General features: G+C 43.4%; 1 protein-coding gene across 5 annotated transcripts in view; it reads right to left on the bottom strand.

Moving 5' to 3' along the window:
- The window catches only part of EFR3A (EFR3 homolog A), a 160,068-nt gene that overhangs the window by 53,752 nt on the left and 87,499 nt on the right, over nt 1–18,817 (bottom strand). The gene's annotated exons all lie outside the window — the stretch shown is intronic.

Genomic DNA, 18,817 nt, shown 5'->3' on the forward strand with positions numbered 1-18,817 from the left:
TATCCCTCCCCTCCACCCTCTTCAAGGACTTCTCAGAAGGAATCCTAGAATAATAAATTAAATCTCTCCTCCCCCCGGGGGCAGTGAAGCCAGTTCCACTAGAATTAGTCAGAAGATGCTTCTTTTCCAATTGCTTTCTAGATACCAAGAGAGCTAGCAGATAGAGACCAATCCTTGATGTAAGAAGCTTGAACAACTATGTTCTAGCACACATCTCAGAATAGTGATACTAGCTACCATAATCCCTTCCTGAGATCCAGGAAGATGTTTAGTTGATGTCAACCTTCAGGATACTTTCAAGTAGCGATCCACCTGCTCACAACTGTCTCCTATGCTTTGTAACAGAAACAGATCACTATCAATATCAAATTTTCCCTTTTGGACTCTCCACTGCCCTAAGGTTATTTACAAAGATTTTCCCAGAGATATCAGCTTGCATCTGACAGTGGTGGAGCTCAGTATTCCCAAACTTGGATGGTTGGCTGCTAAGAGGCCTGCCAGCTCAAGAGGTCCACCCAGCAACATCCAAGACTTAACCTTATTCCAATCTCTGGGGCACCATATCAATCACTAGAAATCCATACTGGCCCCAGTACAAAAGAACAGACATTACAGGAGCTACCCTAGATTTCACAACAGCCGGACCCTATTTTCTACCCTATCCAATATTATCTCAACACTACAACAAACAGCCCACAAACAGAAAGGGTCACATGTCAGCTCTTGGGTCACAGGTCAGCCTCCATGTCTGTGACTCTCCACAGAATCAGAATCATAGGACTCTAAGGGACCTCAAGATGTCGTCTAATCCAATCCCCTGCACTCACGGCAGGACTAATTATTATCTAGACCATACCTGACAGGTGTTTGTCTAACCTGCTCTCAAAAAGCTCCACCAATGGAGATTTCACAATCTCCCTAGGCAATTTATTCCAGTGTTTAACCACCCTGACATTTAGGAACTTTTTCCTAATGCCCAACCTAAACCTCCCTCGCTACAGTTTAAGCCCATTGCTTCTTGTTCTATCCTTAGAGGCTAAGGTGAACAAGTTCTCTCTCTCCTCCTTATGACACCCTTTTAGATACCTGAAAACTGCTATCATGTCCCCTCTCAGTCTTCTCTTTTCCAAACTAAACAAACCCAATTCTTTCAGCCTTCCTTCATAGGTCATGTTCTCAAGACCTTTAATCATTCTTGTTGCTCTTCTCTGGACCCTCTCCAATTTCTCCACATCTTTCTTGAAATGCGGTGCCCAGAACTGGACACAATACTCCAGTTGAGGTCTAACCAGCGCAGAGTAGAGTGGAAGAATGACTTCTTGTGTCTTGCTCACAACACACCTGTTAATACATCCCAGAATCATGTTTGCTTTTTTTGCAACAGCATCACACTTTTGATTCATATTTAGCTTGTGGTCCACTATAACCCCTAGATCCCATTCTGCCGTACTCCTTCCTAGATAGTCTCTTCCCATTCTGTATGTGTGAAACTGATTTTTCCTTCCCAAGTGGAGCACTTTGCATTTGTCTCTGTTAAACTTCATCCCATTTACCTCAGACCATTTCTCCAATTTGTCCAGATCATTTTGAATTATGACCCTGTCCTCCAAAGCAGTTGAGCTTTGTATACCCCAAACAATGTATACCCCTATCAGACAAAGCCTATCCAAAAACATTACAGTCTCTCAGAGTGTGGAGGAGACTTTCACATAGTGGAAGAACCCACTTAGTCTGTGTTGGAACCCCATTCTCGTATTCTACACCATCAAAGATCCTCACCACAGACACCTCTGCTAGGATGGGGAGCGCACTAGCAGGGAGTCACAGCCCAGGGCAAATGGTCTTACAGGAACTGACACTTCATATCAACATTCCAGAGCTAAGAACAGTCTTATATGCTTCATAATACTTCCTTCATGACACAAGGGTCACAGAGTAATGTTGGACAACTGGGTAGTGATATATTACATCAACCTCGAAGGTGCACAAGATCACAATTCTTGTGCGCAAAGTCGCTAAGGCTGTGGAACTAGTGTTTCTACCATTGGATAGAAATATGAGCAGTCTACCTACCAAGCTTCTAAAATACACTTGCAGACTTCTTGAGCAGATACTTCTGACAAGACTACAAATGAGAACTCAAAGACTCTGTCTTTTGCAGGGGTCTTCCAGGAATAGGCCTCTTCGCCATCCTGAACACCACAAAGTGTTGCCTGTTTCTGCTCCATGGAAGGTTCTGGCCATAAATCTCTGGGAGCTATCTTGACAATACCATGGCCCCATACTCTTCTTAGCCACCTCTACTATTAATCATCAAGAGCCTTCTCAAGCTGCAATGAGACACAGCCAGAGCTATTCTCATAGCACTGGGCTAACCAAGACGGGTCTTGTACTCAAACCTCATCCACCTCTCGGACATAACACACCTCAAACTTTCTATCACGAAGAATCTCTTGCCACAGAACTCAGGGATCTTCATTCATGATGGTCCCTCCTCCCCGAACCTGAAAACATGACTCCTCAAGAACTTGAATATGGAGCTAACCTGTTTAGATAGGAATATTGACCTATCTAGTAGAAACCTCAAAACTCACAAGACATGCCCCCAAAAGTGGAAACATTTCCAGTCCTGGTGCTCCCTCCTCAAGCATCAGAGGTTCTGTTTTCCAAGATCATGGATTACTTATTGGAATTAAAGACACAGGATCTCTCATGAGTTCTACCAGAGGGCATCTAGCCATCACTACAGCTTTCCACTCACCCATTCATGGCTTTCCCATTCTTCGCACACTCTACAGCAACCAGATTCCTCCAGAGTCCATACAGCTTATTTTTCCCTCTTCAGAACTTGCACTTCCAGCAGGACCTCAATTTGGTTCTTAATGCACTAAGACCTCCCCCATCCTTTGGGCTGATGACTATCTGCTCTGTCCTCCAACTTTCCTTCAATACGTCATTCATCATCATCATTACTTCAGTAAAATGAATAGGAGAGTTGGGAGCACCCATGGCTGACCCACCATATACCACCTTTTACAAATGCAAATTATACTATGCCCCCATCCATGCTTCCTCCCCAGGTCTCCTTAGAATATCTCATTACCCAGGAGATTCACTTGCCCCTGTTTTACTCAAAACCTCATGCCTCCAGAAAGGAATCCAGTTCTCAGTCACTGGATATCAGAAGGGTCCTTGCCTTCTCCCTGGGCAGACTTGCCAGATTCCTTATTTTAGTGGGGTTTTTAAAGAATTCCCCCCCCCCTCAAAAATGCATTTTTATATCAGACCATTTTGTATTCAACCCCCTGCTCAGCACTCCATTTTAAAATATCTGAAATGTGCCCTGTTCACAGTAGTAAGGATTGGGATGGTGCTTGGTCAATAATCCTTGCCTTTATGGAACCATAGCCGATGTAATGGGTGGAACTGTTGTTCACCAACGGTTCTTTTCATTGGCAATATATTTTATAGGAGAAACTGTTTTATGTAACTAGGCTCAGACGTCATGCACTGGGCACATTTCTAAATATAAGATAACAAGAATACAATATATTAAAAGTATTGGGGGGACGGGACAGGAAGGTGTTGAGTCTTGCTTAGTTCCTGGTGTGTTATTTCTTTTGGCAACAGAAGGCAGAAACAGAACTAAGCCAAAGACCTTTTATTGGCTAAAGGAAACCATTATTAGTTTACAAGGTCACCTTACCTTCTGAAAAGTCTTGAGAACATTGAAGAGTCTGTGACCTTTCCTGTTCTATCTTCAGCAATTATATATAGTAAGTCCTCAAAACTCTTCTGGCCCACAACACAGATAGCCAAGTGAAAAAGCCAGGAGTTTCTTCTGTTGAGACCACAATCTCCACAGAAGAATCAATGTTATAAATTGGTTTTGTGAGTGACTTACTCCTGTGTGATTGTCAATAAGATAGTTTAAAACAGGGGTTCTCAAACTGGGGGTCGGGACCCCTCAGGGGGTCACATGGTTATTACATGGGGGGTCGCGAGCTGTCAGCCTCAAGCCCAAACCATGCTTTTCCTCCAGCATTTATAATGGTGTTAAATATATTAAAATGTGTTTTTAAATTTATAAGGGGGGGGGGTCACACTCAAAGGCTTGCTATGTGAGAGGGGTCATCAGTACAAAAGTTTGAGAACCACTGGTTTAAAAGAAGCATATGCATAAAAATGGCACTGACACATTCACAGTTGAGAGTGACCAGGGTGAGCTATTGCAGATGTAGGAAATACTGCTCCTCTTGTGGAAGCAAAAGTACCAAATGTAGGTATATGTTTAAGAAATATTTCTATTATTGTAGCACCCATATAGAGGCCCCAATAAAGTTTGAGAAGCCAGTATGTTAGATGCTGTATAAACATTAAGAGTCAGTCTCTGTCCTTCAGAATTTACAATCTAAGATTATATCCCCTAAGCAGTTGGAAAACTTTCTCCCTCCTTCATCCGCCTCTGCACTAGAGAGATCTGAGGCCTTGAGCTCACATGGTTGGATGCTTGCTTGAGCTTCTAGAATAGCCTTCAATGTATGAGGCTTGGATTTGTCTTTCTATTTCCTCTTTGGCTCAGGAAGAGGGTAGTCTCTGGCCATGGACTTGTCCAGGTCCCCAGAATCAGACTTGTTGGTGTTAAACCAATATTCCAGGATGAACAGATGGAGCTCATACTCCACCTCTTCTGTGCCCTGGATATGAAACTGGTGCACAGAGCATCTAGCAGATGACTGACAAATCTAGATAATGCCCACTAGTTAATAATTAACACTTTTGCCTTTCAAAAAGCACAGTGCTTGAAGCCTAATATATTTTATTTAAATCAGCCACTACGGAATACAAGGGACAAAAGCCCTGAACGTCATGCCACATTACAGATCCCAACAACCTGGACAAAAGGCCAGAGAACTCAAAGGAAAAAAACCTAATATTCTGTTTTTAAAAAAACAAAAAAACAAAACAAAAAAAGGTACTTACCCATAAAGTAACAGTTTTTGAAGAGTGTTGTGCACATATACATTCCACTACAGGTGTATGTGCACCCAACATTTTCTAATTGGAGACTTTTGCCAGCAGCGCCACTAGGCAGTGCACGCACCCCTGCTCTCCTTGTGTGCAGAGATAAGAACATAAAAGGGGTGTGTCCTTTTGTATATGTAGCATCCAATGTAGTAGGGAAAGGGAAGAGGGTCCTGGAATATATATGTACCCAACACATCTCAAAGAACAACAGTTACTGTACAGATAAGTAACTTTTCTTCCCACCTTTGAGTGACTGTGTATATATACACCTCTACCCCGATATAACGCGACCCGATATAACACGAATTCGGATATAATGCGGTAAAGCAGTGCTCCGGGTGGGGGCGGGGCTGCACACTCTGGTGGATCAAAGCAAGTTCTATATAACGTGGTTTCACCTATACTGCGGTAAGATTTTTTGGCTCCCGAGGACAGCGTTATATCGAGGTAGAGGTGTACATTCCATCGCAAGCGACTCATCAGTAGTTCTCTTGCAGGTGGTGGACTTCAGATCACTTGAAAAGAGACTGTAGCATTGACTTGCCAAAGTTGGCATTATCTCTACAGGCTTGAGTGATGTCAATGTCTGGAAAAGGTATGAACAGATAACTATGTGGATGCTTTACAGATATTCTCTACAGGGATGTTGCTCAGAAATGCTGATTAAGCAGACTGAGCTCTAGTAGACTGAGCTGTTATCCTTCAGGACTTTAGTACTGCTTAATGCAGTCAGAAATCCAACAAGAAATTTGCTGAGCTGTTACTGGTTGGCCTCTAACTTTCTCAGCTTAGGCTACAAAGGACCTCAGAGAGCTCTGAAGGACACAGTGTAATCCAGAGAGAATGCTAGTGCTCTGCAAACATCTAAGGTATGGAATGTCTCTTCCACTTTTGAACTTCCACTTCGGGGGGGAAAAAGAACAAACACCAGAAGTTGAACCATTTGATTCAGGTGGAAAGCCGAAATTATCTTTGGCATAAACTGAGGGTGTGACCTAAAAGAAACTTTGTCTTTGAAAGGAGGATGAGCTAAGAGAGCTTGAAGTTCTGAAATTCTCCTTGTAGAGATGACTGCCACCAGGAATGCCTTCTTCATAGACCACAGAGACAGTGAGGAGAACCCATTAGTCTGGAGAGGACTAAGTTAAGATCAAATAAAGGTACTGAATTAGACACAGGTGGGTAGATGCTGATTAAACCTTTCAAAAATCTGGAAACCAGAGGGTGAGAGAAGACAGAAAACCTGTCCATTGGCAGATGCAAAGCAGATATTGACACCAAGTGAACTCTCACAGCACTAACTGATAGGTCAGAAGATTCCAAGTGTAACACAGTATAATACATGTGAGATCTCTGTGTGATGGGGTGGTATGGGTTGAGACTGCACCTAAACAGAAAACCTCCATTTAGTTACTGTACAGTCTCTTGAACTCCTTATCAGGAGCAGATTTAGATGAGACTGTTGAGAGTGCTTATTGGTGTCAGATGAGTCAGAAACTGGGTGGGTAAAGAAATAAAGTCCTGCTGAGGGACTTGGTAACCTCTATCGACCCACTTGGCCATACACAGCATAGAGGACAGTGAATGTTCGCTGGCTCTAGCAAGACTTAATTAATGGGAAGGGCAACCCTTCCTGGGGCAGGGGCCTATAGAATATTAAGGAGGCTGTGTGGGTTTTCTTGTACGAGCTCAGCCTGACACCCTGAGAAGAAGCTACTCTTCTCATCAAGTCCTGAAAGACTTTAAAGTTTTCTGGAGAAGGAGATGGGGTGACTGCTTATGTCGGGAACAGGGTAAAATATTGGAGCAGGGAGTAAAGAAAGAAGACATGTTGGCTTTCCTCCATTAATTCCCCTTCCTCAGCAGGATTTAGTGCAGCTGATGGAGGAAGGAGTCTCTCCAGAGATTTCCTGCACTTGACTCTCCTCTTGGACTGTAACTGTGATGGAGGACTAGACTCCCTCAGAGCAGGCCAAGACTAGTAGGGTCATGGAGGATATTCTATTCTCTGAGTAGAGCATAGGAGAGGGTACCATACAGGAACCTCTTTTTAGAGTTCCAGTCCTGTTCCTTCTGCCTCATGCCCCCTGGACAAGATCTAAGAGGGGAATAAAAGTACAGGCCTCATGAGGAGATGTAGGACTCATCTGGAAAGAGAAGCATTCACTGTTGTGGTCCATGGGGGCTTTAGTAACCACGAGACCTGCTGGTCAGAAGAAGCCTGAGGACAAGGTGGATAGAATGCTGCACTCTTAATTGATGTCAGCAGTACCAGCATAAGGTACTGGCAGAGATGATGTCAATGGTGCTGGGAGCGACAGTGGTGCCAGTAGTGCTGACAGACTAAGACTAACTGAGAATTATATATATCAAAGACTTAAAGCTGGCAAATTGAAGCAAAGGCTACAGGTGCTCCAACTTTTGCAATGGGCGCTGAGACAGAACTGAGAGTGGAGTGGTAGACATGCCCCTTTTTTGTCTTCAGCTCGATGCTAGTACTCAAATGAATTGGGTGCCCTAAACCTAAAGTGGAATGTATATGTGCAAAAACAAGGAGCCCTTGTGGCACCTTAGAGACTAATCACTCGAAGGAGAGTAAGTATTACAGTAGCATCCAAAGGCCCCGAACAAGATCAGGCACTCATATCTGATATGGTACAAACATGTAATAAAAGACAGTCCAACCCCTGAATAATTTACAACCTAAAAATAGGGATAAATACAGGCAGGGAAAGGGTGACAACAATGAAAACAAAAGTTTAATATACATTTTTAACTAATTGTACAATCCTCAGGCTTTGAAGTTTCTTTTTTAATACCTGTTCAGGAGATACTAACAAGCAATTTGTCTAGACATCATCATTAAGATCTCTACTATGATGCCAAAGTATCTGATGGAACACAGACTTCTGGATGTGTGAAATGATTTTTGGAGGGCATTCCACACATAACGGGCAGCAAAAAGTTATCTCTGGGAGAAGTGGACAAAGCAGGTGAGAGAGCTTACCATCATTATTAAAACACAACATGGTGAAATAAGAGAACGGTTAAGTATGAGGAGCTAAAATTGGAAGGGCCTTGTTAATAAGAACTCAATCTTTGTGTTTGATGTGATGAGCAGGGAGCTCATACTTCCAGGCAATGCATCTCTGGTAATATACACAGACTAAACAAAGAAGAAAAAAGTATATACATTTCAGAATCTGACACTCCAGCTTCTATATGTCCTCATTAACCAAAACAAGTAATTAATACAAAGATTTCCCTCTATATTTATTTTAAAATGGGAAATAACATTTACCAAATCATTGGCCGGTCAGGTTATAAAAGTTCTCTTTTGAATAACCTCCCACTTCCCAGCCTTTTTTTTTTTTTATAAACAGCCCAATGAAAGAAATACAGAAATGTTTCCTTTCAGTCAGAGGAAAGGCATTAACAGCATGGCACATCTTAAAGGCATTAGCACTTCACAGCAGTGTGCTGACTTAAAAAATAAGATAAGCAGAACTAAAGTCTTTCATTTCCATTTTACTGCTGAGAAAAGGAAAAGGCTACTATGACAGAAAAAAGCATTGCTATAAAATGGAACTAAAAGAAAGCATCTGACTGATATTCAAGCAACTTTTTATTTTATGTAACAAAGTATGATTGTTACATAATCAACAGGAGACATGAATGGAAGATGTAATTTGGTAGGTTTTTTTTTTTTTTTAAACAAGAGCCAAAATAAAATTAAACAAACAAGTTACTAATTCCTCCTTACATGGGTTAAAAATACATACAAGGACAACCACCATTTATTTTAGTTACAATATTACACCCTGGATGCAATTCAACTTCACATTATTTCTATTCCCCTCGATTAGTGGTCACCAACCAGTCGATCCTAGAGGATCTCCCGGTCAATCACGATCTCTGATGCTGCAGTAGGGCTGCTGCTAAGGCAGTTCCCTCCCTGCCTGCCCCTGCCCCACGCCGCTCCTGGAAGTGGCCAGTATGACCCCAGGGGCAGAGGTCTCCATCCACGCACTGCCCCTCTCTGCAAGCACCACCCCCGCAGCTCCCATTGGCCGGGAAAGAAGAGCTGTGGCCAATGGGAGCTGATGGGTGGTGTTTGCAGAGACGGGCAACGCAGAGAGCCATGTGCCCCCTGCCTTGCAGGGGCGCGTTGGCCCCTTCCGGGCGCGGCGTGGGGCCAGGGTAAGCAGGGAGCCTGCCTTAGCGGCAGCCACACTACACCACCAACCGGGAGCCGACGGAGGTAAGTGCTGCCCAGAGGAAAGCCGCACCCCAACCTCCAGCCCTGAGCCCCCTCCCAGAGCCAGCACCTCATACCTCTCCCGCACCACAATCCCCAGCCCTGACTCCCCATCCAAGAGCCCTGCTCTAGACATAATGCCTGGGATAGTCCTCAAACTCTAGTAGCACATCTCGCAGTCACCCTGTACCCCCTCCTGCACCCCAACACTCTGCTCCAGCCTGGAGCCCACCCCAGCACCCAAATTCCCTCCCAGACCTTGTACCCCTCACCCCTCCTGCACCCCAACCCCCTGCCCCAGACTCAGCTCCAGCTCAGAGCCCCCTCGGCTGCAGCCCAGAGCCTGCACCCCAACCCTCTGCCCCAGCCCAAAGTGAGTGACTGTGGGGGAGAGTGAGTTACGGGGGGAGGGGGAGAGGAAATGCAGTGAGTGGGGCGGGGCTTTGGAGAAGAGGCAGGGGAGATCCTGGGGTGCCTTTAATTTCAAAAAGTGTAAAAAGTTTGGAGACCACTGCCCTAGATGATCATGGCTTGCTGTCCCCATAGTGGATCATAAAATTATGCTATTTGCATTGACTGCGAGATGTGCTACTAGAGTTTGAGGACTATCCCAGGCATTATGTCTAGAGCAGTGGTCTCCAACCTTTTTACGCACAAGATAACTTTTTGAATTTAAGGTCAACCCAGGATCTACCCTGCCCCTTCCCCGAAGCCCAGCCCCACTCACTCCATTCCCACCCTCCCTCCATCACTCGCTCTCCCCCACCCTCACTTTCACTGGGCTGGCGCAGTGGGTTGGGGCACAGGAGGGGGTGCAGGCTCTGGGCTGGGGCCGAGGCATTCAGAATGTGAGAGGAGGTTCTGGGCTCAGCCGGGGGTTGGGGTGAAGGAGTAAGGGGTGCAAGCTCTGGGAGTGAGTTTGGGTGCGGGAGGGGGCACCAGGCTGGGGCACAGTGTTGGAGTGTGGGAGGGAGTGAGGTCTCTGGGAGGGAATTTGGGTGCAGGAGGGGGCTCTGGGAGGGGGCAGAGGTGCAAGGTGCAGGCTCCGGCCAGGAGGTGCTTACCACAGGCAGCTCCCAGTCGGGGGCGCAGCAGGGCTCAGACAGGCTGCCTGCCTGCCCGGGCCCCACGCTGCTCCGGGAAACAGCTGGCATGTCTCTGTGGTCCTTGGGGCAGGTAGGGGGGCAGTGGGTCTCCGTGCACTGCCTGTGCCTGCAAGCGCCGCCCCTGCAGCTCACATTGGCTGGTTCCATTGGCAGCCAATGGGAGCTGCAGGCAGCGGCAGTGCGTGTAGCCGCCTCACCCTACTCCCCCCAGGGGCCCCAAAGATGTGCCAGCAGCCAGCCGCTTCCAGGAGCAGTGTGGGGCCAGGGCAGGTAGGCAGCCTGCCTGAGCCCCATTGCACTGCCGGACTTTTAGCGGCCAGAGATCATGATCGACTGGCGGAGGCTGCAGGATCAACCAATCGATCGCAATTGACTGGTTAGTGACCACTGATCTAGAGTTAAACCTTGCAGTGCTGATTCCATCTAATGCTAGATATGCTATGGGGGACCCTGGCCAACAGGAAGGGAACAGATGAGAGTGAAACTGAAAAGGAAAACAGTGAGAAGTGGAAAGGAAGTACTTAAAAGTTTCAGACAACTGGAGAGGAAGAGGAAAATGAAAGTACAGCACAAGAGGGTAGTAAAAGAAAATCCCACTTCACATATCAGACAAGTACTACCATCACAAACAATCCAGGAAAAGTACTGATAAGGGACAGTAAGATGACTTGACCTAAAATAAGAAAAAATGGATTACAACCCTACTCTTCATGAGGTGGATGGATTTCCACTCCATACGTCTAAATGCAGTGCCTTGCATGGTGTCAAGTATTAGAGGGGTAGTCGTGTTAGTCTGGATCGGTAAAAGCATTCATCTGACGAAGTGGGTCTTCACCCACGAAAACTTCTGCTCCAATAAGTCTGTTAGTTTATAACGTGCCACAGGACTCTGTCGCTTTTTACAGATCCAGACTAACACGGCTACCCCTCTGATACTTAACCCTACTCTTGTCACTAATAGGACAGTACCATGCTGACAAATTTCTGAAGTGAACTTGGTAAAACAACCATTGTAAAAGGTTGCAATGTGCACAAAAGTTAAAAAAACAACTCCACACTGGATGCTAGTACAGCAGATATGTCTTTTTAAATGCTTTCCTCCACCCTGCCAAAGACAAAAATGGAAATGTTAACAGTGTTGGGGTAGCCTCTGAGACCTTACCCACTCGGGAATATGCTGGGTGGCTTCGGAGACCTTATCCATTCAGTTCTCAAGAATTCAGTTCAACTCCGAACTATCACTCATCTTTATTGGCATACAATCAGACGGCAGTTGAGCCTGATCAGGCTCAAGCGTAGCGGGTGGGTACAGGGCATACCACCCATCCAAAGTTACACAGCAACCCTTTTCCCTTTATATACATTTACTCATTACACTGCATTTACTATACATTGCATCACACATTTTGAAATTGGCCAGGTCATTTTATAGGAACCAATCCCTGTACAGTATGCATTGTTCATACATAACTTGCTCTTTACCTCATCTTATGTTCCAGGCTTATCTTATCCTTTGTTATGTTGTCCATTGTAAATGGCTTCCTGGGTGTTTCCCTTATCTTAGCTAGTACAGACATTCTGTTTCCAGCCTCCTGATCCATTTACCTCCCTAATCCTGGCTCCAAGAAATGAGGCCTCATCCATGGCCAATCATTCATGTCAAGCCAAACAGTAGCAAAGACGAATATGTTTTCTAACCTACTATATTTAAAAGCGGATAAAAATACAATAGATATTCAGGCCTGTTAAATCGCCTGTTTGAGACAAGAAACTGCAATCTTTAGTGGCTTTCAAAACTGCTCTTACCCAGGAGTATTACTGCTATCTCTGAAGTGCAAAAAACAGACATTCGAGATGATCCTGACCCTATAAAACTGGACAGCAGGAAGTGTACACTGCACACCCTTACAGATTTCCCAAGCCAGTTACCTCAAAAAAGGGATGATCCTGGGGAAACCTGGACAAGTGGCAACCCTACCCAGGAGCTTAAAGCTGAAGAGAGACACTAAGATGAAACTATTATTTTGCCACTCTAGGTAGGATATGTCGTTAAGAGTCTTTGGAGGATTCTAACCAGAGACATAGCCTAGACTCGCAGTGGTTCTCAAACTTTTGTATTGGTGACCCCTTTCACACAGCAAGCCTATGAGTGCGACCCCCTCCCTTATAAAGTAAAAACACATTTAACGCTATTATAAATGCAGGAGGCAAAGCGGGGTTTGGGGTGGAGGCTGACAGCTCGCGACCTCCCACGTAATAACCTCACAACCTTCTAAGGGGTCACGACCCCCAGTTTGAGAACCCCTGGCCTAGAGCATTAGTCATCTCTTCCCCCACAATAAATCCCCCTCAACCATGACCACAGACTTGGAGCTATGAGTAATGCTTTAGCCATCTCTCCCTGATCATAGGAACTTACGTGCAACCAGGGAACAGCAGCAAGAGAACAAGCAGCCTTATTACAAAGAGCAAGGAGCCGCCAGACTTAGCTAATCAACTAGGTGCTAGCAGCCCAATCAGAAAAACGGATAGAAGGAAAAACAGCCGGATCCCCCTCCCCTCCCAGAGGGAGCACAGTCTCGGAACAAGGAGCAGAGATGCCAGAGGCACAGCAATTCCTACGTTCTATGCTACAGTCTTGTCAATCTTAAGTCTGGTAATGGGGACATTTGCTGTCATTTATGTAAATGAAGCAAGGCATAGTCATCAATTATGAAAATTAAGTCAGTATGTGATTTGCATAGAATCTCCAGATCTCAAACTTTAGCCTCGACAGGCATAGTGTTTCATTGGTGTCAAACTGTAAATGATTATTTTGTTTCCATCAGATTCAGTATTTTTGGGTAGGTAAATAAATATGCTCGTAAAATACAGCATTTGTTTTAAAATTCTGGTTGACCAATAAGCTTCTTTTGTAATGCTTACTGAGTGAAAGGGCACTACTTTAAAAAAATATATCTGTTTTTTCAAATAAATGTACATTATATTCAACAGACAGGAAATGTTGCTTGCTGCCAGTTGGTACACAACTAATCTATAAACATAATGAAACAAAATGACCATATTCTTTAACATTTGCCTTATTGGGAAACAAGATTATAATTTGCCCCTTCATACACCGGAAGATTCAGTGTGAATATGAAAATAAAATCCATAGAATAGATTGTCAATCTGTGTCTGTAAACTATTTCTATATTTATATGTAATTATTTAAAAATGGGTTATATGGCTGAAAGTCCATTTACGGTTAGTTTTCCATGTGCTAAAGTTTTCATAACATGGAACTTTTCAGCAAGAATAGTTCCAGTAATCAGCAGAGACTAAGCATGGAAAGTTTCAGCCTCAAAGATGGGAATGTTGAAAACATGGTGTTAGAATGGAAATAACCAGTTTTAGTTAGAGGAATTGGTAATTTGGAAGATGACTGCAAATGGAATAGGAGCTCATAAAATATTATGGCACCACATGACCGAGCAGTACAGAAAACACATCAGGACTAAGAACATTGCAGTATCTCTGTATAAGTCACTGACTGGAAAGCACATCTAGCATATGGTATATGCTGGTATTTTTTGGCACATCACTACAATCACTACTTAGTGTTTAAACACAGAAGCAGAGAAATATAGGGTGGAAGGACCTTGACAGGTCATCTGGTCCAGCCCCCCGCACTGAAGCAATACCAAGTACACCTAAACCAGGGGTCCCCAACACGGTGCCCGCGGGTGTCATGCCGCCCGCCGGGGCGTCTAAGTGCGCCCGTGTACTAGCCGGCGGACGAGCATCCGCCAAAATGCCACCGAGAAGCAGCGTCATCCAGAGGTGTTGCCGCTGAAATGCCGCCGATTTTCGGCAGCATTTCATCGGCGACGTCTCTGGATGACGCTGCTTCTCAGCAGCATTTCAGTAGCGACACCTATTGACGTTGCCGCTTGTCAGCGGCATTTCGACGGATGCTTGTCCGCCGCCACGGTCCTCCGTGGCTTGTCATCTGGCACCCACCAGACGAAAAAGGTTGGGGACCACTGACCTAGACCATCCCTGACAGATGTTTGTGTAACCAGTTTTTAATAACTCCAGTGACGGGGATTGTACAACCTCTCTTGGTAAACTATCCTTATTGTTAAAAAGGATTTCTTAATAATTAACCTAAATCTCCTTTGCTGTAAATTAAGACAATTATTTCTTGTTCTATGTTCTGTGGACAGTGATCAATTGTTCTCCATGTCCTCTTTATAACAGCCCTTAACAAATCGGAAGGACAGAACAGGTCGTGCTGGTGGGGGAGTGGCACTATATGTGAAAGAAAGCATAGAATCAAATGAAGTAAAAATCTTAAACGAACCAAATTGTACCATAGAATCTCTATGGACAATAATTCCATGCTCGAATAATAAGAATATAGCAGTAGGGATATACTACCGACCACCTAACCAGGATGGTGATAGTGACTGCGAAATGCTCAGGGAGATTACAGAGGCGATAAAAATTAAAAGCTCAGTAATAATGGGGGATTTCAACTATCCCCATATTGACTGGGTACATGTCACCTCATGATGTGATGCAGAGATGCATTTTCTTGACATCTTAAATGACTGCTTCTTGGAGCAGCTAGTCCTGGAACCCACAAGAGGAGAGGCAATTCTTGATTTAGTCCTAAGTGGAGCACAGGATCAGGTCCAAGTGTTGAATATAGCTGGACCGCTTGGTAATAGTGGCCATAATATAATTACATTTAACATCCCGGTGGCGGGGAAAACATCACAGCAGCCCAACACTGTAGCATTTAAATTAAATAAATTAAATAAATAAAATTAATGGAGATATCCTATCTCCTAGAACTGGAAGGGACCTTGAAAGGTCATCGAGTCCAGCCCCCTGCCTTCACTAGCAGGACCAAGTACTGATTTTTTCCCCTGATCCCTAAGTGGCCCCCTCAAGGATTGAACTGACAACCCTGAGTTTAGCAGGCCAATGCTCAAACCACTGAGCTATCCCTCCCCCCATTTAATTTCAGAAAGGGGGACAGCACAAAAATGAGGAAGAAAGTTAAACAGAAATTAAAAGGTACAGTGCCAAAAGTGAAATCCCTGCAAGCTGCATGAAAACTATTTAAAGACACCAAAATAAAGGCTCAACTTAAATATATACTCCAAATTTAAAAACATTGTAAGAGAACAAAAAAAATGCCACCGTACCTACACGCAGTAAAAGCAGCAGTGAGAGGCAAAAGGCATCCTTTAAAAAGTGGAAGCTAAATCCTAGTGAGGAAAATAGAAAGGAGCATAAACTCTGGCAAATTAAGTATAAAAATATAATTAGGAAGGCCAAAAAATAATTTGAAGAACAACTAGCCAAAGACTCAAAAAGTAATGCAAAAAAAAAAGTTTTAAGTACATCAGAAGCAGGAAGCAGCTAAACAACCAGTGAGGCCACTGGACGATCAAGATGCTAAAGGAGCACTCAAGGACAATAAGGCCATTGCAGAGAAACTAAATGATTTCTTTGCATAAGTCTTCATGACTGAGGATGTGAGAGATTCCCAAATCTGAGCCATTCTTTTTAGGTGACAAATCTGGGGAACTGACCCAGATTGAGGTGTCATTAGAGGAGGTTTTGGAACAAATTGATAAATTAAACAGTAATAAGTCACCAGGATCAGATGGTATTCCCAATGTTCCCTCTAATCTTTTACATCCATGAGTGGAATGAATTTTGTAATGTCCACCAATTTGGAGGTGATGAGTGGCGGGGGTGGGGCAGAGAAGTTTGGAGTGTGGGAGAGGGCATAGGGCTGGGCCAGAGGGTTGGGGTGTGTGGGGTTTCACATTAGCTATCCAGTCATTTGGTATAGAAGTTGATTTAAATTTTTAAAAAGGGTTCCAGGGGTGATCCCGGCAATTACAGGCCAGTAAGCCTGACTTCAGTACTGGGCAAACTGGTTGAAACTATAGTAAAGAACAAAATTGAACAAAATTGTCAGACACAGAGATGAATGTAATTTGTTGGGTAAGAGTCAACAGTTTTTGTAAAGGGAAATCATGCCTCACCAATCTACTAGAATTCTACAAGCACGTGGACATAGTGTACTTAGATTTTCAGAAAGCCTTTGACAAGGTCCCTCACCAAAGGCTCTTAAATAAAGTAATCTGTCATGAGATAAGAGGGAAGGTCCTCTCATGGATTGGTAACTGGTTAAAAGATAGGAAACAAAGGGTAGGAGTAAATGGCCAGTTTTCAGAATGGAGAGAGGTAAATACAGGTGTCCCCCAGGCATCTGTACTAGGACCAGTACTATTCAATATATTCATAAATGATCTGGAAAAAAGGAGTAAACAGTAAAAATTTGCAGATGAAACAAAACTACTCAAGATAGTTAAGTCCAAAGCAGACTCTGAATAGCTACAAAGGGATCTCACAAACTGGGTGACTGGGCAACAAAATGGCAGATAAAATTCAATGTTGATAAATGCAAAGTAATGCACATTGGAAAACATAATCCCAGCTATCCATACAAAATGATGGGGTCTAAATTAGTTGTTATCACTCAAGGAAGAGATCTTGGAGTCACTGTGGACAGTTCTCTGAAAACATCCATTCAATGTGCAGCAGCAGTCAAAAAAGCAAACAGATTTTTGGGAATCATTAAGAAAGGGATAGATAAGACAGAAAATATATTGCCTCTATATAAATCCATGGTACATCCACATCTTGAATACTGTGTGCAGATGTGGTTACCATCTCAAAAAAGATGTATTGGAATTGGAAAAGGTTCAGAACAGCTTCCATATGAGGAGAGATTAATAAGATTGGGATTCTTCAGCTTGGAAAAGAGATGACTAAGGGGGGGATATGATAGAGGGCTATAAAATCATGACCAGTATGGAGAAAGTAAATAAGGAAGTGTTATTTACTCCTCAGAACACAAGACCTAGGGGTCACCAAATGAAATTAATAGGCAGCAAGTTTAAAACCAACAAAAGGAAGTATTTCTTCACACAACGCACAGTCAATCTGTAGAACTCTTTGCCAAAGGATGTTGTAAAGGGCAACACTATAACAGGGTTCAAGAAAGAACTAGATAAATTCATGGAGGATAGGTCCACCAATAGCTGTTAGCCAGGATGAACAGGGATGGTGTTCCCAGCCTCTGTTTGCCAGAAGCTGGGAATGGTCGACAGGGGATGGATCACTTGATGATTACCTGCTCTGTTCATTCCCTCTGGGGCAATTGTCATTGGCCACTGTCTGAAGACAGGATACAGGGCTAGATGGACCTAGAGAATGACCATACTGGGTCAGACCAATGTTCTTATATTTGAACACTTATCAGCTTCCCCCCCCAAATCATCTTCTCAAGACTAAACATGACCAGTTTTTTTTTTTTTTTTTTTTTTTTTTTAAAACCTTTCCTCACATGTCAGGTTTTTTAAACCTTTAGTAATTTTTGTTGCTCTCTTCTGAATTCTCTCCAGTTTCTTCACATCTTTCTTGAAGCATGGTGCCCAAAACTGGACACAGTACTCCACCTGAGGCCTCACCAGTGCTGAGCAGAAGAATTGTCTCCATGTCTTATACATCACACTTGATAATACACCCCAGAATAGCATTAGCCTTTCACAACTGCATCTCACTTTTGATTCACATTTAATTTTTCATCTACTATAACCCCCAGTACTGCAGTACTATTGCCTAGCCAGTTATTTACCATGTTGTATTTAGGCATATAGCATTTTTCATCTCAAATCAACTAAACTCAAAGAAATTCAGAGAGACTAAAATCAACATAATTTGAAGGCATAACCATTGAAGAGTATTAAAAGGAAAATATATATATAGCTTAATTAAATTATAGAAGTCAACTGGGAGCATAAGGTATCAGTCTACAAGTATTTCTAAACACCAAGGAAGTAGAGGCCAATAACATTCCTGTAGAGTAGCTAGAGAGTTAAGAGACTACACTGCATATGCAGATCCACATTCTTGGGAGTATGAGCCTTAATGGTGCAATTCAAGAACCATTCAGAAAGCATTCTCTTGAATCACATTTGTTGGAAGGACAACCAATCCTTCTCTATTATTACAAAAATTTTATATAGATGATGCTGTGGCAAAATTCAAGTCTGTAAGGGTATTATACTCTGAAAACTCCATTTACAGTGAATAGCCTTCCTTTCCCCTTGGAGACATAGTACAAATATGCAGTCTTGAATAGCTGAGGCATAACTATATGAGATTCTAAACAGTCTGAGAATGTTAATAACGAAAAAAAAGAAGAAAAAAAAGAAAAAAAAACCCAATGTGTGCATATTATTATATGCAAACACACAGCAAAAGAGTCAGTTCTGGACCCAAAGAGCTTATAATTTAATCTGAGACAAAAATAACGAGTGAAAATAAGAAGGCAGGAAAAGATGATGGGGAG

Source organism: Malaclemys terrapin, chromosome 2, assembly GCF_027887155.1.
Source record: "Malaclemys terrapin pileata isolate rMalTer1 chromosome 2, rMalTer1.hap1, whole genome shotgun sequence".
Taxonomy (NCBI): domain Eukaryota; kingdom Metazoa; phylum Chordata; order Testudines; family Emydidae; genus Malaclemys; species Malaclemys terrapin.